The following is a 23933-nucleotide window of genomic DNA, read 5'->3' as shown; positions in this document are numbered from 1 at the left end:
TTACCATCAAAATAATAATAGTATATAATAATGACTAACACGCAACTTGAGAACAGATTAAATACGAGATCTGTCCCAAAAGTATCTGACCTACGTTCATATCTTTGCGCAGAGAGACTCAGACGACCTCTGGAGGCTACGAATATCTTGAGGAACTCCTAACCTTATCGTCAGTAGCCCGAAATATCGATGAGACGCCTTAGTTCCCCTGCAATGTGTATTGTTTACAACGACTTTATTGCGTTCGCAGCTATTCGTTTATTGCTAAAAATGGCAGAACGAACCGAACAGTGAATTTGCATAAAACTTTGCTTTAATTTCGGTAAAAGTTTTGCGGAGTCTATTGAAATGTTAGAAAAAAAACAATAATCTTCGCAGTGAAAGCTTCCATCCGAACCCTGACCGAAAAAATCCTGTCAAAGTCCAAGCAACATCAAGTCAAGGTTGATTATTTTTTTCGATTATAAGGGCGTTGTGTATCATGAATATGCTCCTACAGGCCACACAATGAATAAAGAGTTTTGAACAGATTGTGTGATGCAATCAAGAGAAAACGACTGCAACTTTGGAAAACCAGTGACTGGCTTGTTCATTACGACAATGCTCAAGCGCACTCATCAAACCTTGTGCAGCAGTATTTATTGAAACACAGTGATGCGCATGTTTCGCCAGCTTTCATACAGTCCCAATATAGCTCCTTGCGACTTTTGGCTATTTTCTCATTTGAAAATGCCGCTTAAAGGACATCGATTCGACGATAAAGAGACTATTAAAACTAATGCGACGAATACACTGAAGGTATTTCGAAGTCTGACTTTCAAGAGTGTTTCAATAAGTAGAAACATCGATATGAGCATTTTATTCAATCAAATGGAGACTACTTTGAAGGATGCCAACTCCCGGATGACGAAGATTAAATCAAGCGCCGAAAAATCGAGGTTGGTCAGATAATTTTGAGACAGACCTCATGTGTATAAATCGTCACCCTTAAAATCTATTGTACATATCTCGAACAATAAAAAATAAATAACTAATCTTTCGTAAGTACTAAGTTCGTATTTATAGGTTACACACCGATAATAAATACTGTGTTATTGAAGATACAGACAACCACATTACATTTTGAATAAAAGCGTAATACCAAATATATAACACAAGCATAACAAAAAATTTGCGTATAAATAAAACTGAAAAACCTACAATTAGCAACTTTGTAAGTAATGTATTAATTTTACATTATTAATCTTTCTAAATAATGTATTAATTTAATGGCATTTAGGCATCGTCGTATATTTGACGTGGCAGGCAATGGTTGCTGACGTTACAGGCAATGGACTTCTATGTGGAAGGAGCTCCTCTGAAGCGCTCGAAGCAAACAGGAACTTGGCATCTGGACGAATGTTTCCTATTTTGCAACCAGCAGGCTATTATAACACATACTCGACAGTACGGATAAGTCGAGTCAGTGACGAGAATCTTAATAGGTCCAAATCTTCGTCTCAGAAGATCGCTATACGTAGGCTCTTTCCAATTAATCTACGAATTCATGCCGGAATCAAGAAGGTTAAATTTTGAACATCATGAGATTGGGTGTTTATTCTAACGTGAACATAGTGAACAAGTGAGTTTATTCTTGGATTCTCTCGGACTGGCGCCTTTAGAGAACTGCGCCAAGCACACCCGGTTCATTTTGGCAGAGATTTTACGGTTACATTTTGTACAACTGAATCCGTTTTCCACCGTACTGGAGGTTAGAAAAGCTCACGAACGATGCTTCAAAAAGTTCTTCAGATCCTCGTAGTGTGGAAAGGCATCCAAGGTTTTGATGGACTTTTTCCAGTCTTCTCATGTCTGGACGTCCATCCTCATCTCGACCAGTTAAACCAACCAGTCATCCCATTGGTTGGCGATGTGAGAGACGTGCTTCACCATGTAATAGAACAGTTCCTTCAAAGAGTCCTAGTTACGTTCCTCTCTGTAGAAGGTTAATAAAGGATCAACGTCTCACGATAATCCCTTATTCCGCAGAAACTCCAAATGAAATGGCCTGATCGGCGGTTACTGGTCTATTAGGCAGGTAGAGGTCAGGAATATTCCTTTATTCGCTTTCCCGATACTATTCTTCGCGATCCTCTCTTTTATTAATGGTGACGGCTACCCATTCTATTGCTTCGTCTAGAACTGGCATACAGAAGTTAAATTTGTTGTCTGACGTTAGATGATTTGTTGCTATTATTGCTAAAGAGCGACAAAATTTTATAGTATTTTGCCTAAAAAGTAAAATATTAATTCATATCTGGAACGATTGGTTTGCAGAAACAAGAATAAAAGCAAAAGTAAAAACAAGAGTACAGAAAATAAGCAAACAAAATTGGTCTTAAGGCTTGATGTTGTTACAACAGCATTTTTGCAACAAAACTGCAAATGACAGCATTAGAGCTCCTGTTGTTATGACAACAGTGAACAAACAAATTTCGCAATTCAATTTGCGATGTATGTGACGATTCACAGTTCATCACAGATTAACTGTAACTTATAATATTACAGATACAAACACACACACACACACACACACACACACACACACACACACCCATGGACCTACTTAGTAGTCTAAGTGGACGGGGAGGTGAACCCCGACGTGGCGCGTCCCAGGTGGCGGATAGGGAGGCTCGCTTACTATTGGCTTGCCAATGGTAGGAAGGTTTGAGGGAAATAAAATACCCCTCGCGGACCAAACACAAACCCTGTCCAGGGTTACGGACTAGGAGTAGGAGCTCCGAAGATAAACCAACGATGGATAGTACATTTACCAACAATATACCCCAGGTAGGTAATCCCTCGAAAGAGGCCAATCCTACCATCGGTTCCAATCGAGTGAAAGCCTCGGTGGCCGGTGCTGGCGCGGATTCTGGGGACGCCAAAATGTACGAACCAAGAGAGCAGTCAAGACAAAAAGGCCTTGGAGCAGATGAGGAGGAGAACGCTCTCAATCTGCTAAAGGTAAAGCTCAGTGATCTTGTGAAATTTGTTCTAGGCAAGAACAATATTCACAAGGAACTGAAGGAGATGGCAAGGGCTTCCGATAGAGCCCTTGCCCAATATCTGAAGGTGAAGTCAGCGGGAGACAGAACAAAAAGCTTGGTATCAAGCGTATGCCAAGCTTGCCAGACATCGCCAATCTTTCGTCCTGGACCTGGAAACCAGAGGTTGCGCGAGCGAACACCCCCGCCTACACTGGCGCAGGTTTCGACAAAAAAAGCGCGCAAGGAGGTACGAACTACGGCACCTGGCGCCGCGCTTCCATCCTCGGAGCAAGCGACTCACGCTCTTACCACTGACTGGACTACAGTGGTTAGAAAGAGCGGAAAGAAGCAGAAGAAGAAGAACCAGCCACAGGATGGGCAACGAGCAGTAGGAGTGAAACGTGCAGGCAGGTGCAGAGAAGATGAGCTTAAGGCTAGCGCTGGGCTTAAAGCACCTCGGCCGGATGCCATTAAGATAAAGGCATTGTGCGACGTGTCGTATGCTGACCTCCTACGAAAGGTCAAAGCGGCGCCTGAACTAAAAGCACTCGGGGAAAGGGTGACGAAAATCAGGCAGACTAGAGTGGGCGAGTTACTCCTCGAGCTAGGTCAGAAGGGGGAAGAGACACCTGCACTGCAAAAGGTAGTCTCATCTATGCTGAAAGATTCAGCTGATGTACAGATGCTGACTCACAAGGAGACCCTTATCATCAAGGACGTAGATGAGGCTACTACAGAAGATGAGGTACTGGAGACCATCGTCACTGTCACCGGTCTTTCTGGCCTGCCAACTAGTAGCATCAAACTCAGGAAGGCATACGGGGAGACACAGGTGGCCAATATCTTGCTCCCTTCGGAAGCTGCAAAAAAGCTCCTAAGAAATGGGAAGTTAAGAATCGGCTGGGTCAACTGCAGAGTTCGATTACGCGAAAGGCTACCAAAGTGTTATAGGTGCCAAGAAACCGGACACATCGCAAGGCATTGTGAGAGCGAGATTGACCGCTCAAAGCAGTGCTTTCGGTGTGGCCGGGACGGACATAAGGCAGTGGACTGCACTGCCACTATAAAAGGCGTAGCCATGGAGGTAGCAGCACCAACCAGCAATGGCTAAGGTGCTCCAAATAAACCTCAACCACTGCGAAGTAGCCCAAAACCTGCTGTCGCAGCTGGTCATGGAGGAGAAGGCCGACATAGTCATCGTCAGCGAGGAGTACAGGGATCTCAGTGAATCAAACTGGGTAAAGGACGCGACGGGGAAAGCGGCCATTTGGATATGTGGAAACCTCCACATATCTAAAAAAATGGTAGACGCCGTACCAACGTTCACCTGGGTGGAGGTAGCGGGTATGCGTGTGTATAGTTGCTATCTTCCACCTAGGAGAACCGATAGCGAGGACGACGGGCAGTTCCTGAGATCCCTGGAGGCCATTGTAGCTAGTGCCAGGTCCTCCTAACTCCCGGTAGTGATTGGAGGTGACTTCAACGCCTGGGCAACCGAGTGGGGAAGCACTAGAACAAACCCACGCGGACGGGCACTCCTCGAGGCCTTTGCGTCGTTGGAGCTGGAAATCGCTAACTCAGGGACGACTCCGACCTATACAAAGGCCGGTAAATCGTCAATAGTCGACCTTACTTTCGTTGATCCTAGATTAATGGGCGTGGGGATCGACTGGAAAGTTGGCGATCGCTACACGGGCAGCGACCATCATGCCATCGTGTACCGGCTCCATACGATGACCGGCAGGAGAGTAGGAGGGGTTACACGACAGAAAGAAAGGAGATGGGCAACAACAACTTTCGACCAAGAGACCTTTCTCTATTCTTTAGAAGGGACAATGGTCGACGGAACGTCGGAAGAAAGGGCTCAGGTACTCACCAAAGCCCTAACAGCGGCTTGCGATGCCTCCATGGTCACACGAGTCAACTCTCGTGGCCGTCCACCGGTGTACTAGTGGAACGAGGACATCGCCCAAATAAGGCGTGAGTGCCTGAAGACCCGAAGGCTGCATCAGAGAACTCGAAACGGGCCGCGACACGAACAGCTATCCGCGGCCTATGAGAGTAAGCGAAAGGAGCTGAAATCCGCCATAAAAACAGCCAAGAGAAGGTGCTGGCAGAGCTTCTGTGAAGAAGTGTACCGTGATCCGTGAGGCAGACCATACAAGGCGGTCATGCACCGAATCAAGCCCAGGGGACAGGTTCCACCTTCCTGTCCACTACTGCTGGACAGGATCGTGCAGCACTTGTTCCCCAATCATGAACAGCGGATACCTGGCCCTGGACTGAGGCTGATGGCGGTAGGCGATAAAGCCGAGCTGCCAGAGTTTAGCGAAGCCGAGTTGAGAGAGGCGGCCTCTAGGATATCCGTGCAAAAAGCGCCAGGTCTAGACGAAATCCCGGGGCTGGCCATTAAGACCGCGGCGCTGAACGTCTCCAGTTTATTTCGGCACACGTTCAGCGCTTGTCTGGCGGAAGGGTTTTTCCCACCACAGTGGAAGGCTCAGAGGTTGGTTCTTCTCCCTAAGGGAAATAAGCCTCCGGAGGAGCCATCCTCGTACCGACCGCTGTGTCTGCTATACATAGTGGGAAAGCTCCTGGAGCGGGTAATCTATGCCAGACTGGAGGCGGCCATACAGCGGGCAGGTGATCTGTCCGACAACCAGTTCGGCTTTGGGAAGGGTCGCTCAACTACAGATGCCATAGGCAGGGTGGTGGCCGTTGCCATAAATGCCATCAACAGTGGCCGGAGCGCAAGGCGTATGTGTGCGATCATCGCTTTGGACATTCGAAATGCGTTCAACTCGGCAAGATGGGACAACATCATGATGTCCCTAGAGTGTTTCAGGGTGCCACTCTACTTGAGGAAGATCATCTCGAGCTACCTGACTGATCGGACCCTGTTCTTTAACACCGATGAGGGCATGCACTCCTACAACATCTCAGGAGGCGTGCCACAGGGCTCGGTCCTAGGGCCACTACTGTGGAACATCGTGTATGATGGACTGCTGAGACAGCAACTGCCAGAGGGAGTTTCGATGGTGGCTTTTGCTGACGACGTGGCGCTAGTCATCGTCGGGAAAAGCATCGAAGAGATAGAATATCTCGGAGATGTTTCTACCGAGGCCGTAGCCGGTTGGTTGAGAAGCCAGGGTTTACATCTGGCAGCGGAGAAGACGGAAGCGTTGCTCATCTCTAGGACAAAAGCAATGAGGTACGCCACCTTCATGGTAGAAGGAAGACAAATACGGTCGGTAGACACTTTAAAATACCTAGGTGTTACTCTGGACGCGCGCATATCGATCAAGGAACATTTGGTGAATGCGGGCTCTAAAGCCGTAAACGTCGCCCGGGCGCTAGTGGGCATCATGCCCAATATAGGAGGACCAAAGCAGCCGCGTCGGTTGCTTCTTGCGTCGTTGGTGAGTTCCATCATTTTATACGGAGCTCCAATTTGGGCAGATGCTCTGCACAAGCACAAAAGCTATGGCGACCCATGCCGGAGAGCCTGTAGGGTGGTCGCGCTGAGAGTTGCATGTGCCTATCGAACCGTGTCCGATATTGCCTTATCCGTTGTTGCAGGAATCCCACCAGTGGACCTGCTAGCAGCCGATAGGGCTGAAAGATACCGTGGAGAATGGCGTACAGATGGAGACCGACGAGACGTACGATGGACAGAGAGGACGATGATAAAGTGGCAGGGTAGATGGGACCTAGCCACGGAGGGTCGCTGGACCCATCGCATCATCTCAGACGTGAGAAAGTGGACGAGCAGAATCCATGGCTTTATCACTTTCCAGCTAACGCAGGCGCTGACAGGCCATGGCAACTTCCGCAGCTACCTTCACCGCATTAGGGTGATAGATAGCCCGGAATGCCCGGCCTGTCCTGGCGCAGACGAGGACGTGGAACACGTGTTGCTTCAGTGCCCTCGGTTTGGGGATGAACGGAGTCGATTCCAGGCACTGTGGAAAGGACCTCAGACTCCTGAGGGTGTTGGCACGTGCCTCCTGGAGTCCCAGGATGGATGGAATGCGGTGACGACCCTCGTAACGACCATCGTCGATCGGCTGGATCTCATCAGGAAGGAGGAAGAAAGAAGAAGACGATGAAGAAGAAAGCAGAAGCCATCGAAATTAGATAGGTGTCGAGATGTGCGGTAGATGCACCGACTTAGGAGGGGATGCTACAGCCGATGCCGTCCCTCGCGAAGTAATGCCTCACGGCGGTTCCCGTGGGGGACAGGTAAAATAAGAGTTGGGAGTTTAGTGAGTATGCCAGTCCTTTTACAGGCTGGAGAGTCCCACACACGGTGAGTCCCGATGGCTCACTATGGTGCGTAACGCATTCTCCAACTCTTCGGAAAAAAAAAAAAACATACACACACCCAAGGGGGTTGCTGGACCCCTACTGGGCGCCTCCCCAGGTGGTGGATAGGGGACAGCCCTCTAGATATAGAAGGTACTGGGAAAATCAAATATTCAGGGCGAACCAAAACCAGATAGGGGATGTTAACCCCGATAAAAAACTCGAAAATGGGAGATCAAGCCACGGAAAAGAATACCCATGGAGGTAATCCGCTCAGCGGAGGTCCTCCTAGTGGTTCCGATCGGGGTAGTAATCAAGACCTAGACCCGATGGCCACTGCAGGCCTCCATACTGGATATGGGGGAGGCCAATCGACCATTAAGGGCACTGGGGGTAATAGTTCGGGCCTCCAGTCGCCGTCAAACGGCTACCAGAACTATATCGACGCCGCGGCACACTTGGCTGCGTCGGTATCAAGTGCTACAAGTGACAAGGGTAGAGACGGGGATGCTGGAACCCCAAAAAATACCCTAGCAAAGAGTCGTCATGAGAACATGGAGGTAGATGACCTCATGGACGAACAGAGGAGAGAATGCAAAGTTAAGAGACAAGCGCACCTAGACCGTCTGGGTGAAAAGATCGAAGAGCTGCATGACTTCGTCAAAGAAAGGAATAATGTCCACAAGGTCATCAAGGACAAAGTGAGGAGCATAAAAATACTGTACAAGACGCTGTGCACAGCTGATGACAACGTACTGCAATTTCCGAGAGCAGGGACAGTGGGCAAGGAGACCCAGACATCCACAAGCCTAATACCCAGCAACGGTGGTGGAGGAAGTAGCCAACAACCAACCTCGGTAGGAGGTCGGCTAACAAAGAACCCATCAACAGTGAAGAAAACCTTGAAGGTTCCAAAAACAGCAAGAGAGCCGAATCAACAACACCGAGAAAAGCCTACGCAGGCACAAGAGAAAACCGCCTGGAAGCAGGTTACAGGGAAGAAAGCCAAAGCTAAGGAAAGGATGCTTAACCAGGAAGAACAGAGGAGAAAGGACCCACCCAAACATCGGAAGAAGAAACCGCTTTCAAAGGCTCTCCTTATCAGTGCCGGCGAAAACAAATCTTACGCTGACATTTTGAAGAAGGTCAAAAACGGCCTAAACGAAGACGAGCTGCAAGACACCATTGACAAAGTTAGAAGAACAACCAACAACCAGCTCCTTCTGGTCATGAATAGACGAGACGGCGACAAGATGGTAGCCCTCCAAAACAAGGTGGCCGGCTTACTCGGCGCAGAGGCGGTGGTAACCGGAAAGTCTCAGGAGGTTGAACTCTCAATCAGAGAGCTCGACGAGACGACCACGAAAGAGGATATTAGAGAAGCGCTCCAGAAGGCAGCGGGCGATGAATTCACGGTAACGGAAAATGCCATACTAGGCCTGCGGCCGCTATACAAGGGCACTCAAGCTGCCTCGATCAAACTACCAGACGAGGTGGCCAAAAAAGTCATGGGCGAACGAAGCAAAATAAGAGTCGGCTTAGTTAACTGCCCTATCAGGGAAGTAATAAGACCAAAAAAGTGTTTTAAGTGTTGGAACTCGGGACACATTGCTGGTGAATGTCAGAGCCAAACCGATAGATCAAAACTTTGTCTCAAATGTGGACTGGAAGGACACAAAATAGCTCAGTGCACAAAAGATCCGCTCTGCCCCCTATGTGCTGAAAGGGATAAGGACCATCAACACATAGCCGGGAGCTACAAATGCACCGTGTTCCACAAAAAGAAAGCAAAAGTATCGGACAATAGGAAGCGAAAATGAGAATTATACAGCACAATATGAACCACTGTGAGGCGACGCACGACCTCCTGACCCAAGCAGTCAGGGATATGGGAACAGACTTGGCTATCATCGCCGATCCATATAGAAAACCCAACGCGGTGGCCTGGATTACCGACGCCACAGGCAAGGCTGCTATATGGTCCTGCAGAAACCGAACATTTGAAGATCACGCAGACGACACGCACAAAGGATTCGTCAGGGCTAGGCTTGGAAACGTGCATTTCTACAGCATGTATGCTCCTCCCAGCCTCAACTTTGGCGAATTCACAGAATTGCTTGACAGACTCGTCAAGGATGTGAAGGAGCACTCTCCCACAGTTATCGCGGGAGATTTCAACTCGTGGGCAACCGAATGGGGCAGCAAAAAAACAGATCCGAGAGGAAATGAGCTACTGTTAGCAATGTCCTGCATAGACATGGTCCTACTGAACACCGGAACCACTCCGACGTTTCAGACAGACAACGGCAGCTCGATCGTTGACCTGACCTGGGTGAGCTTCAACCTAGCAAAAGGAGGGAACGAATGGACAGTGTATGACATCTTTAACTTGAGCGATCATCGGCTCATAAGCTGGACGGTCATGGCTGGCAGAGACAAAATGGGATGTCCAAGCAGAAGGACACATATAAGAGGGTGGAACGCCGACAAGTTTGACGCCAAGCTATTTGAAGTAGCACTAGATATCAGACCTGTTAAAGCCAACTGTGCACATGAAGAAGCGGAAAAAGTGATTCGCAGAGTTGTATCAGCATGCAACGCTACGATGAGACGAAAGCAGCCCAATAATAATAACCACCCACCCATATACTGGTGGAATGACGAGGTGGCCACAAAACGACAGGACAGCATCCGAGCAAGAAGAAAAGCCACGCGAGCCAGAAAGAATCCAAAATACAGAGACCTCAAAGAAGCTCATAAGGAAGCACGGCAACTACTGATTAAGGCAATCAGAGCCAGCAAAACCCGCTCCTGGATAGAGCTGCGCGAAGAAGTAGAAAACGACCCATGGGGAAGACCCTACAAGGTTGTGATGAAAAGGGTGAAGCCACAACCCTTGTCCTCACCTATGTGCCCGGTACTGCTGGAGAAGATCGTGACAAATCTCTTCCCGCAGCAACCGCCTTTAGAGACTGACATCGCTAACCCAGAAGAGCCCACACCACCGATAACCCTGCAGGAGTTGAAATCGGCCAGTGGCAGACTAGGCAACAAGAAGGCTCCCGGACCAGACAGTATACCGAACATCGCCCTAAAAAAGGCGATAAAAATAGCGCCAGCCATGTTCCTCCACATGTACAACAGGTGTATCCAAGAGAGCTACTTTCCGACTCAATGGAAGCTGCAGAGACTTGTCCTCCTTCTGAAAGGGAAAAAGCCACCGGACGAACCAACAGATTACCGTCCTCTCTGCATGCTTGACTCGATGGGAAAGATCCTTGAAACGATCATATACAGGAGAATCGAGGTGATAACTGAAACACACCTCTCCGACAAGCAATTCGGATTCCGGAAAGGAAGGTCAACTGTCGACGCTATCAAATTAGTAGTTGACACTGCCAGAAATGCAATTTTTGGAGAACGATGGAAGAACGGCGACAAAAACTACTGCGCAGTAGTGACGCTTGACATGAAGAATGCCTTCAATTCTGCAAAGTGGGACAAAATCCTGGAAGCCTTGGAACGGATGAAAGTCCCTCTATATTTGCAGAAACTAATAGTCAGCTACTTCACTGACAGAATTCTGCAGTATGACACGGAGAATGGGCCCAGGGAATACAAGATCAGTGGAGGAGTGCCCCAAGGCGCAGTTCTGGGACCACTGTTATGGATCATTATGTACAATGGCCTCCTCAACCTGAAAATACCAAGAATGGTAACAACTGCGGCATTTGCAGACGATATTGCTCTCGTGATCATAGGCAAGTACATAGAAGACATCCAGAACCTATTCAAGAAGACTTTCAGCATATACACTCCCTGGATGGACGACTCAGGACTGAAGATAGCAAAACACAAGACAGAGGCTGTACTTATAAGCAGTAGGAAAAAACGCGAAACGCTGAAGCTACAAGTAGGTGGCTGCGAAATAAAATCGCAACCATCCGTCCGATACCTTGGGGTAATGATAGACGCCCGACTCTGCTTCAAGGATCAGGTCGAACACACTAGCAAAAAGGCATCAGCAGTTGGAGGAGCACTGAGCAGACTCATGCCGAACCTCGGCGGGCCAAAACCCAGACGAAGGGCTCCTCTTTCGTCAGTGGTCATGTCAATACTGACATATGGAATTGTCATATGGGGTAGTGCACTACAGCTTCAAGAGTGCCAGAGACGAATATACCCGGTATGTCGGCAAATGGCACTGAGGGTCGCGAGTGGATTCAGGACCGTCTCCAGAGACGCCGCGCACGTGATATCCGGTCTGCTTCCTATCGAGATCTTGGCCGAGGAACAAAGAAGGATATACCGCCACCGGAACAGTAGAGTAGCAGATATAAATGACTGCAGAAAGAGAGAAAGGCAGAAAAGCCTCCAGTGCTGGCAAGCGCAGTGGGATAGCTCGGGCAAGGGCAGGTGGACCCATGAGCTCATCCCAAATCTGGCGGAATGGGTGAATCGCCAACATGGGGATCTCAACTACTACCTGACACAGATGCTCACTGGACACGGATGCTTCCGCAAATACTTATACAAGTACAAGCACGAGGACTCACCAGAATGTCCAAGATGTTATGGAATAGAGGAGGACGCACGGCACGTGTTCTTCACGTGCCCTAGATTTGGAAACCAACGACGACAGCTTGAGAGCACAATAGATGCGGCGATCATGCCATGCAACCTCGCACAGAAGATGCTTGCATCGCAGGAGGCTTGGAACGCCACAACAGACCTTGCTAAAGAGGTGATAACGCAACTTCGGAAAGAAGAGAAAGAGAGGAGAAATAGTAGGAGTGTAGGGCGCCAGACTTTAGAACAGTTAGCTTCCCTCATTGATGCAGAGGAACGTAGGTGATTGGGTCGAGTCCAGTATCCTCCATCCGATGCAGGGGAACGTAGGCTCTGGAGTCGAGACTATCTATAGGATAACAAGGCACCAGAAATGCTCCCCTGCCCTAGCAGGTCAGCGAAGGCAATCGGGTTGAGCTCAGGCTCACTTTCCCGACGCAGAGGAACGTAGGGTGTCGAGGGCGAGCCTGTCCAGAGGATGACCGGACGATGCAGCAAGAAGAAGACGACCGGACGATGCCGAAAGAAGAAGACGATCGGATGCAGTAAGAAGATGATAATAGAGGAAGGAACAGCAGCCTATCCTGAACCTCCAAGCAACTAACAGCGATTGGAGGACGTAGGGAAGGATAACAAGAAGGAAGAACTAATCAGCTAATGCCTTCCCCGTGAAGTAATGCCTAGCGGCGGTTCCGCGGGGGATTAAAAAAAAAAAAAAGGGATCAGTCGACAGAGGACTTTGGACTACGGCCCCACCGTCAATCGGAACGGAGGGGCCCTAGAACAAAGAGGGTTTTAGCCTACAGAGCACACGGCGGTGGTGGACGTGGGGAGATTGGGAAGGTGAACGCTCACGCGGTCACGTCCTAGACCCACCTCATAGCCAACCCGCTAAGGTCCATCGGTTCGCATTTAACTTATGGATTTTACCTTCAACCTCTATAATAAAAAAAAAAAAAAAAAAAAAAACACACGCACACACAAACTTATTACAACTAAATACCAAACTATACAAAAACTTCGTCGTCATCATCGTTTGTTGAAGATCACTAGTTGTCAATGTGTGCGCAGTAATGTATACGAGGGTGGGTCAATAAGTCCTTAGAAAAAAATAGAAAATAATTTTTTTTTTGGTTAAATTATTTTTTATTTTCAACATAATCTCTTTTTAGCTTGATATACTTTTCCAGCCGTCCTTCAAGTTTTTTTAAGCCATCAGAAAAAATAAGTTTGGAAGTTTCTCAAAATAGCCGTTTGTTTGTGTTATGACCTCATTGTTTGAGATGAATTGTTGTCCGGAAAGCTACTTTTTTAGATTTTGGAATAAAAAAAGTAACTAGGGGCCAAATCTGGTGAATACGATGTATGGTCTACTGATTCTAACTTCAATTCCTTAATTTCAGCTATTGAAACTAAGCAAGTGGCACTCGTGCACTGTTTTGATGAAACAGAATTTTTTGTTGTTGAAATGAGAATGTTTTTCCTTTATTTTCTCGCTTAACCTGTCCAACAACAACACATAATACTCTCCGGTGATTGTTTGTCCTTTTTCTAAATAGTTAACGAAGATAATTTCAAGTGCATCCCAAAAAACAGTGGCCATAACCTTGCCGGCCAATTTCACTGTCTTCGCCTTCTTTGGAGCTGGTTGATCTTTTGCAATCCACTGTTCTGAATGTTCCTTCGTCTCAGAAGTATAGTGGTGTATCCACATTTTGTGTACAGTTATGAATCGACGCAGAAAATTGTCCGAATCACGGTAGATACCCGCCAAGAGGGCCTTAGCGGCCACCACTCGACTGCGTCTGTTCTGAGCTAAGAACAAACGCGGCACCAATCTTACCGAAATTTTCCTCATGTCCAATTTCTTATGCAAAATCAAAATGACTGTACCTTTTAAAACCACTGTGGCCTCAACTATTTCTGACAATTTTATTCTTCGGTCACTTAACACCATGTCGTGAATTCTATTGATCATTTCCCGAATGCTCACGTCTACAGGACGATCTGAACGATATTCATCTGCAGTCGATGTACGGCCACATTTAAATCCATTTACCCAACTGTGAACAGTTGCAAACACAGGCGCTGATACACCTTAAATTGCATCTAACTCAGCTTTGATTTCTTTCGGTGTAAGGCCTTTTAAATAGAAATGTTTTGTCACCACTTGGAACTTAATTTTTTCTATTGTTAACAAGAAACAAAAGTTGTTCACTTTGATCGACCATAAAAACGGAACTACACGATGGATCTAGCTGAAACTTCGGCAGCACTCTATTTAGTAATAACGCTTATGGTGCAACATAAGTTGAGATGCTTTGAGCGCAATCTCTTGTATTTTCTAAGGACTTATTGACCCATCCTCAAAGTACATCTCTTCAAAGTATCCAACTTATTTGAAGACCATAACGCGTCTTCTAGTTCTACTCTGGGGAGGAGATTCTACCCGTTTCGGCTGTCGACTGTAATGTTTGACAGGATATCTGACTCTCATCCAGGAGACTCGGAACCAATTATTATGTCTTGGACGTTAGCTACAAATTACACCTAACATTTAAGACGTACCAATATGAAATTAAGTGGATAAGGCTCACTTATGTTTTACAGATATATTTTAGCTATGGTATAAAAATACCGACAAAAAGCAGAGATAAATGAATGAGTTATAGAAAAAACATCTTATCGTTGAAATATCTCGAAGACCAGGTTGAGAAATACAGAAATAGTCTTGCTTAGTGTTTTTTGACTAAGTAATGTTCATTGAGGATTTAACAAAATGTTTAGGTACGTTTACAGTTGTAATTACCAAATATGTATATTGTGACGGTAAACGTCGTATTAGCGCTAACAGCCCAACCATGCGGCTGCCGGAAAGGGCACCGCCTGCCGATGGGGCGAAATGTATTGAGGGAATTCGGTACGAGACGCGAAGGTACGCGCGCGAATGAAAACGAACCAGTCGAGGATTTTCTATCGATACCTCCAGCCGCAATTAACAAAAAAGAGTCTTTCCCGAGTATTCCGGAGTGTAGAGACGAAAAGAGAGAAGCTGTGCCATAGCCTGACGGAGCGGAGTGCGTGCTAGTGTGCGTGAGTGAGCAGTTTCGCCATCGAGGGCGAAACTGAAAACGCGAGATACCTCGCAACAAAGACTGACTTTTCCGCAACTAGGGTACGAGCGTTTTTGCTTTCGTGCTACCGTACAACTGATAACAAGGTAAGCTGGCCAGCTTAATTTCGCGATCGCGACAGAATTGCTAATAATTAATCTCTCGTACTCGAAAAGAAATGCGCATGTAATAGTTCTGCGAACAATGAGCGGCGAGCGATCCGACACTGCATGTTGTTGTCGTGCGCGCGTCTTGTAAACATAAACACGCCGGCCTAACACATTGTATAGTTTAGAGAAAATAAATGATCCCGTATGTGATATTAACAGTATTTTCGACGTATTTATTTCACGTTAGTAGGTAGTTGGTTGACTGACACCCGTTCCCTCCTGCTCTCCAGTTTTCGAATTTGAACGTGTAGATAATCCCGTGCGCTCTTCGATACGATGCGCGCATAAATTGAATAAACGGATAGCTACCCCGTTACATGGCGCCCAACGTAAAAGAACCTACAGCGTTTATGATTGATCAAAACACCGGTTCTAAACATTGACCTTGCGCTCAGTCAACCAGCGACTTAGGTGGCAATCAAAGTGTTGTGGTGCACACTATGTATTAAAAGCCATATAGTAAACATAGCCTCTTTGTTAGTTAGCTTGCGAAGGCCCGCCGCGATAAATTGTAAACAGTCGCTGTAAGCGCGTGCGAGTGCGATCGAATGACTCTTAACCAAGCGTAAATACCAATGAGTTTTAAAAGTTGCCGCAAATAAATATTGTACCCATTGTCCCGGGGAAAACTAACACCGGCAACATTAAAACAAACGAAATTCAAATCGGTAATTTTATTTGATATCGTGTTGTCTTAACGTAAATTTAATTTTTAAATATTGTTAGCTGCGGTTATTGGTGATTACACACATAGACGCTCGTTATAATATTTTAGATACTAACAAACACAGCCGCGCTAACAAACAGTTAGTGCGTCTAATAGGCAGGATCATTATAGAGCAAAGAGCCTTTCGGTAAATACAACACAACTAACAGATGACAATGGACCGCACTCAAAAAGAGGTAGAAGACTGGGTGTTGACGCTCCAAGACGAGGAAATTAACGAGTTCCTCGAACACCTGAAGCTCAAGACAAGCGGGAATAAGCTCTCGAGAGCTGGACGACTGCAAACCTGGTTGTTAGGCGACTACTCTGCGGCAGATTTCGCGGAAGTCGAGAACCAGTACAGCAATCCGACAAGAAGGGCAGCCCTACGCTCGGAGCTAATAGTATCCTTATGCGCGGAACACACAGCATACGAACAAGAAGGAGAACACTCGCTAGCCCAGCTAATGCAGAGTGCAGAAGTGATATCGCGGATTCAAGAAACAGCGATCAACATTACAAACGTACTGGATGACGGCGAGAGTACGAGCAGTAACAAAAACATCACGATAACGGCTAATGATGGTAGCCAATTCCAACTCCCGCCGGCATTCGCTGTGATGATTCAAGATCTCATTTTCCGGTCCAGAGAGAATGAGAAGAAGCTCGAGCTGCTAGACTCATTAAGAATGAATGTGTCGAGTCTAACGAAAATATTAGACCAAATATACAACAACTGCAGCAATGTGAAAAGCCAACTGGACGATTTATCTGCCAGGATGAACGCATTGGAAAATACCGAAAACAGAAACGTACGGCAAGACAATGCGAATAATTCCAGCGAAATGCGACAACACGAGAACACGCTTAGGAGCGTAGCATTCCAGGATACCTTCACTTACCATTACGACACCAGGTTACCTCAAAGTACTCCAGCTGGACCCGGATAGAGGCCCACGGGGGCCACCGGCAGGACCCCCCCGCCGGACGCTCCCTTTCGGAGAGGGTGGACAGCATCAACTCAGTGGAGTTAATGCCGAAGTGGATAAACACCCGCCGAGCACGTGATCATCTCAGCAGACAACAAACCCTTGGTCGACTACAAGGGATGTTGGTCGCATTGTCCGAGGTTGGAAACTGAAGTTTTCAGGAGAGGGCAATGCGAGATGCTCCTAACGGAATCGGAGCTGCTCGTTGGTCCCGTCCTCACCTGGTACGAGGCGATGAAGGAGGAATGGCTTTCTTACACTGAGTTCGAGATGGACGCAAGAGAGTGGTTTGGGACCAGCGTGCAGCAGCAACAGCGTCTAATGAGAAAGATTCAGAGCCGATATCAGGGCCCCGACGAACCAGTGAATGTTTACATCGCTAACATGATGGGCTTGATGAAGCGGCTAAACCCCCAGATGACGACTGATTGTCAATTGGACCTGCTGCACGTCAACCTTCTCCCGGACATTCGAGGTCAAGTGCGGAGGTCCCAAATGAACTCCATACGGACCCTGAACGCGCTGGCCACGGCGGCACAGAACAGCTTACACCAGCGAAAGGTAGAACGGGTGGTACCGGACCCTCAGTCAACTCTGTACCCAGAGTTAGCGTACCACCCTCGCACCGATGGAAGTAAAGGCCGTAAGAGCAAGGTGGCAGCGATGTCCAGTGATAAACCGGAGGTCAGCGACAGGTTAGACCGTATGGAGAAAGTGCTCGAGAAGGTGACGCATCAGGTCGTCTACACGCCGACGCCCTCGGGGGCGACACCTACTCCGAGCCTAGAGGCGATCGATGGCGAGAAGAAGGCTCCACCCACCGATATACTGAGCCAAGTGCTGCTATCCCTCAAGGAGATATCGGAAGGGATGAAGATTAACTTCGCCGGGAAAAACCTGACCTCAGAGGACCGAACTAAGAAGCCGGAAGCTCCTCGAAGACGGGAGAGAGACTTCTCCAAGCCACTCAAATGCATCGAGTGTGGATTACTGGGGTACAGCAGGAAGTACTGCCCCCCAATGCAATAAGGGAAACGTGGAAAGGAGTGGTTAGGTGGGGTTGACCCCACTCCTTCGTCCCCTAAACTAAACCCCGTAAACGAGATCTCGCGGCCTTCGCCAACACAGTCAGCACCGACAGTAGCGAGCGTGTTGAGTGACGAGCGAGAACTCCCCTGGTGACGCCAATGATGAACGTAGCAGTAGAGTGAACGTGGAGAGAGAGGGTATCCACGTTTGTAAAGCCCAAGACCCTGGACCCGCCGAGGTGGTGGCGAATGGATCGCACACATCCTTGGGGGCGCGGGTAACGGCAGATAAACCGTTGAAGGAAACCCCATGGAAACTCCGATCGTCCGAATCGAGGTGGTTCGAGCGACAAGTGACGTCACTCTACCACGCGAAATCACAGTGGCTAGCGCTATGGTGTGCAAAGAGCAGGGCTGTGAAGCCGACGATTCTGTTTCCCAATATTTCTCGGAACAGGAGACGTGCTGGTGGCTACCGGTGAAAATAGGAGACTTCCAGATACAGGCTCTCTATGATCCGGGAGCTTCCACCACAGCAATGGATAGTAATGCTCTGCAGATAGCGTCTGTGCTAGGCATCGGGTTAGATACCACCCACGCGGGTACGGCAGAATTACCAGATGGTCGTAAGTTAACGATCGTTGGTCACGCTATGTTGCCGTTTACCGTGGGGAACGTGACGATGCCGACGAGGGTAGCTATTCTCCCAACCCTCGTCGATAAATGTATCCTAGGAGTGAATTTTGTTAGACTGTTTAGAGCGGTACTTGACCCCGACGATAATACGTTGTTGTTCAAGAAATCACAAACCAGGATGAAGCTAGAGGTAGCTAGCTTAGAGGCTGGTCCGAGATTAGCTACGATCGGACTAGCCGAGGTGACAGCCTCTCAACAGGCGATATTGCAGAGGACCATCGGAGAGGCCTTATCGCAGGCCCCCGTGGGCTTGGGATGCACGGCAGGCATTGAACACGAGATTCGGGTCGGTGATACGAAACCGATCAAACAGCGCTACTATCCGGTATCACATAAGGTCGAGCAAGAAATGCATAGACTGGTAAGGGAGATGTTAGACCAAGGGGTGATCGAGCCAGCGGACAGTGGCTGGTCGAGCCCAGTGGTTATGATACACAAGAAGGATGGCTTGTATCGATTTTGCATAGATTTCAGGAAGGTCAATAAGGTCACCGAGCCAAATGCGTACCCCCTACCGTTTATGCAAGATATAAGGAGGCGCTTACGAAACGCGCGCTATATCTCCACACTCGACCTCAATAGCGCGTATCACCAAATACAACTCAAGACCGAATCTCGACCTATCACTGCCTTTACCGTGCCCGGACTAGGACATTTCCAGTTCGTGCGAATGCCATTCGGTCTCTCGTACGCCGGCGCCACCTTCCAACGGTTGATAGATAGCGTGATCGGACCCGAGCTTGGCGATTTCGCCTTCGCCTACTTGGACGATATTATCGTAGTATCGTCCAAATTCGGAGATCACCTACAACATCTTAAAACCGTGTTAGATAGGTTGTGTAGAGCTGGCCTCTCGATTAATCGAGAGAAGAGCGTCTTCTGCAAGCCTGAGGCCAAATACCTGGGTTTGTTGATTAACCGCGAGGGTATCAGGCCCGACCCTGAAAAAGGTACGCTCTATCGTGGAGTACCCACGACCAGGAAACGTGCGATAACTGCGCATCTTCCTGGGGGTTGCTTCATGGTACCGCCAATTCTTGAGTGACTTCACCACACACGCTCAACCGTTAACGAAATTGACGGGGAAAAAGAGCGAATATGTGTGGGGATCGGACCAAGAACAAGCCTTCGCTAAACTTAAGGCACTCATGATATCCGCACCATGCCTCGGGTTACCGGAACCCGACGGACAGTATGTGCTGGAGACAGATGCTAGCGCTACGGGAATCGGTGCCGTTCTGATTCAAAGAGTAGGAGACGGAGACCGGATCATCGAGTACGCTAGCCGAGTCCTTAACCTAGCGGAGAAAAATTACTCTGCCACGGAGCGCGAGTGCTTGGCGGTCGTATGGGCCATACAGAAGTTCCGCCCACACATAGAGGCGTACCGATTCAAGGTGGTAACGGACCGTAACAGTCTGAAGTGGTTGTACAACCTGAAGAACCCGATTGGACGTCTAGCCCGATGGGCCTTACAGCTACAAGGCCATACTTTCGAGATCGAGTATCGAAAGGGGCAGAAAACGTATTGCCCGACGCGTTATCACGCGCTTTTGAGCCCACGAAGGCTGAGGTTGGTACATTGGACCAGCCGAAGCCAGGTGACAAAGCCTGGTACGCGGAACAGTTCAGACGTGTCGAGGACAATCCAGTAGACTACCCGGATTGGAAAGTAGTTGGCAAAGTCATGTATCACCAAAAGCCGAGCTGTGACTACCAAGGCAAAGATGGGTACGAGGAGGCATGGAAGCTCGTCGAGCCACCGGAAGACCGCAAGGCGGTCCTGTTCGAGAGCCACGACCTTGAGACTGCGGAACATTTGGGACGCGAGAAGACCTTCGTCCGTGTCGCCCAGTCCTACTATTGGCCAGGGATGTACGCGGACGTCAAGGGTTACGTCCAAAAGTGTCAGGTTTGTCAGCAGTGTAAGGTAGAACAACGACTGCCGCGCGGGCTCATGCAGGATCGGATGTTGTCCACGCCTTGGCAAGTGGCCTTGGACGATAGTCGGACCTTTTGCGAGGAGCCCTCGAGGGTACGAATACGTGTTGGTATTCATCGACTTATTCATACGATGGGTTGAGTGCATACCTATACGTAATGCCAACGGCAAGACGATCGCGAAGGAACTCCGGGAACGTGTAATCCTGCGCTTCGGTGCGCCTAAGATCTTCCTATCCGACAATGGCACCGAGTTCCGCAACCAGCTGGTAGACGGGTACCTGAGAGACCAAGGGATAAAACGGACTTTTACCCCGACCTATACCCCGCAGGTTAACCCTACGGAAAGGGTTAACCGAACGTTGAAGACGATGATAACCTCGTACCTGCGAGGGAATCACAAGGAATGGGACCGAGCGTTACCTGAACTCGCGTTCGCGTTGAACTCTGCTGTCCACAGTTCCACGGAAACCAGCCCTGCCATGCTCAACTACGACAGGCAACCGGAAGCCCCGAACACCCTTCGGAGACGAATGGACTAGCTTGTAGCTCGAGAGGAAAGTTTGCTCCGAATCGGACAATGGAACGAGCATATGCAGAATAACCGCTTCGTTATTCAGCAAGCTCGCGAAAGCACTTCGGACGAGTCCCTGAGGCAGGCGAGATACTATAACGCCAAGCACAGGACCCCCGGGTTTAAGGAAGGGGACTGGGTATGGAAGAAGCATCGCGTACTGTACAGTGCGACGCAGGGTATTTCAGCGAATTTAGCGCCAAAGTTCATAGGTCCCTTTATCGTCACGAAAGTACTCGGAGTCAACTCGTACCGCCTTGCCAACCAGCAGGAAGAGGTCACGGAATTGATCCACGCCAAGGACCTCAAGCCCTATGGACAGGAGGAAGACTTACCGGAAGATGGAACCCAACGACGAGATGACGAAGATATCTCTACCACCGAGGGAACCAAGGCAACGAGCGTCCCGCCTACTGCGAGCGATGCGACGATACGCGGAAACGGGCGCGCCAACACTACGGACAACACACTCCGGAATGATAACGCGACGACTTCGAGCCCACCTCGTCACGCCTCTTCCGATCTCTCCGACAAGATCCCAGTAACCATCCCCTCAACTAATGCGGTGAAGCGCCCAAGAGGGAGACCTCGCAAGAATGCATTAACCACACACACTACACCGCATCGACAGAATCCACGTATCTCCCATCCCATTGTCGGGAAAAGGAAGAGGGGTAGACCACCGAGAATACCGACCGTGGATGCATGAGACCCTACGAACGAAGGACCTGGGAGACTGACGCCAAGGACCCCACCTTCAACCCCGACGACGAAGGCCCTGGGCAGCCGAATAGGCGCCCGCCTTCGATACCCGAGGAAAAGATTATGGATATTGATATGTGGGCTTGTTACAGGATGCAGATCACGCTCGAGCAATTTGAGCAGGCGGCGGCCGTCCTCATTGGGCTAGACTTGGGCCCCGCCGTTGAAGGCGTAGTACACGCCGCCCTGCACCTTCTGGGGAAAAAGAAGAAGAAGGATGAACAATCACGGATGCGAGCTCACGCGAGCTCGTCATCCGTGACCATCGAAGAGATTACGGGCGAAGAATCACTGCGCCCCTCGACGGTGCAGGGCGTCGTACGTGAAGAGGCCCCCCCCCCTCCAACTCCTCTCCTTCCCAGCCTCCAACTCACGAAGTCAGCCCATCGTCCCCGGAGGCCAGGTCGGAGGACACCACTCACCGAGAGCGGCGGACGCACGGGGTAAGAAGCCTCGTGGTAGACGTGGCCAGTGGTAGCAGGGGTCAAGCAACGGGACCCATCCACATCAATTTTGTGGTGGGGTTCACGGGTGAGGAATCCACGGTCGAAAGGCTGCTGTGGTTCGCCCCGAACCGGCAGGACGGGTTGCCGCTGACCTCCAGGGAGCGAGGCCTCCCTCGTGGCACCCTTTCCCGCGCTCAGTGGGAGGGGTGCAATGTGTGCCACTACCCCGGGGTGACGCACGGACTGTTGCCCCCGTGTACGGCAGCACGCCGACCTGGTCCAAGAAAGGCTGGGGTGGGCGCCCCCCATTGGACGTTGAAGGGCGGAAGAGATCCTGGTGACCTGCCGGGTGAAATGTCCCTGCCCCCGTGGGCAGGGCCGCACTCACCCAGACGAAAATAAAAATGAAATATCACAGAGAATATGACCTTTTATTATCCTTTCCCCTCCTCACCTCAAAAGGAACAGCGCTAATAATGTTATCGTCGAGGACCCCATAGGTCCGGACTGGAAGGGGGCTGTGACGGTAAACGTCGTATTAGCGCTAACAGCCCAACCATGCGGCTGCTGGCAAGGGCAGCACCTGCCGGTGGGGACAAAATGTATTGAGGGAATTCGGTACGAGACGCGACGGAACGCACGCGAATGAAAACGAACCAGTCGAGGATTTGCTATCGATACCTCCAGCTGCAATTAATAAAAAAGAGTCTTTTCCGAGTTTTCCGAAGTGTAGAGTGTAGTTTTCAGGATGGCTCGACATCCGATGTGAATATGTGCCGAGATCAAGTGGTGGTCGCGGGTGAGAGGGTGAGCGGTTTTGTGAGATTCACGCAGAAGGGCAGCGTTACGGTTGGTATGATCGCCAAGCCTGCGGCGCGGTACGGCGAACGAACGGTGGATGCGAGCGGGGCACGAAATGAAAGCGCAGGGGGAGGACCGTCGCGTGGGATCATGGCGCGCATCGTAGAAGGTGAGACGAGGTCGTACGTTCCACCCTCGGCGGGGCAGGCTTCGGCGGTGGCTGTTACCTCGGACACGGACGGGGGGCTTGCCGATGTTGCCGACATTTCGTTAGAGGGGACGAACCTAGTCGGGGGCGCGCCGTTTGTTTCGGGGAAAGGAGAGGCCGAGCCGAGCTCGGCGAAGTTGCCATATGGACTGCCAAACGACCCGCACGTGGCGTATGTAGCCATGGTGGAAAATAGATTTTTCATCAACGTTGACATTGCAGGTGTCACGTACAAGACGTTGCTTGACTCCGGAGCGCAGGTGTCAGTAGTAGGCCCTGTAATAGGAGATAGGTTTAAATCACGACTGCAACCGTCGCGGATTTTCGTGAAAGGGATCTCGGGAGAGAAACCTAGCATGAGTGGCGACCTGAAATTGGTCTTTGATGTGGGCGATAGATGCGAGAAACTGATAGTAACCGTAGTGTCTTGGCTGGATCACGATATCATTCGCGGAGTAGGTTTTTGAAAGAAGTGGTGCCTTAACATCGATTATAAGAATCGTCAGTTGCGAGCGGGTGATCGTGGTGAATGGGTTCCTCTCGCGGGTTCCGATGAGTGCGTGGTCGACGTGTTCACGGAGTGCGCTGGTTTAACGACC

General features: G+C 49.4%; 1 protein-coding gene across 5 annotated transcripts in view; it reads right to left on the bottom strand.

The window, feature by feature from the left end:
- LOC131675454 (vang-like protein 2-B) overlaps positions 1 to 23933 on the bottom strand; it is a 294445-nt gene that overhangs the window by 241399 nt on the left and 29113 nt on the right. The window lies entirely within an intron of this gene.

The sequence above is a fragment of the Phymastichus coffea genome, unplaced genomic scaffold, assembly GCF_024137745.1.
Source record: "Phymastichus coffea isolate CEN01 unplaced genomic scaffold, Cenicafe_Pcof_1.1 PCOF00022, whole genome shotgun sequence".
Taxonomy (NCBI): Eukaryota; Metazoa; Arthropoda; class Insecta; order Hymenoptera; family Eulophidae; genus Phymastichus; species Phymastichus coffea.
Note: the sequence above shows the minus strand (reverse complement) of the source record. Positions and strands in the feature narration are given on the sequence as shown.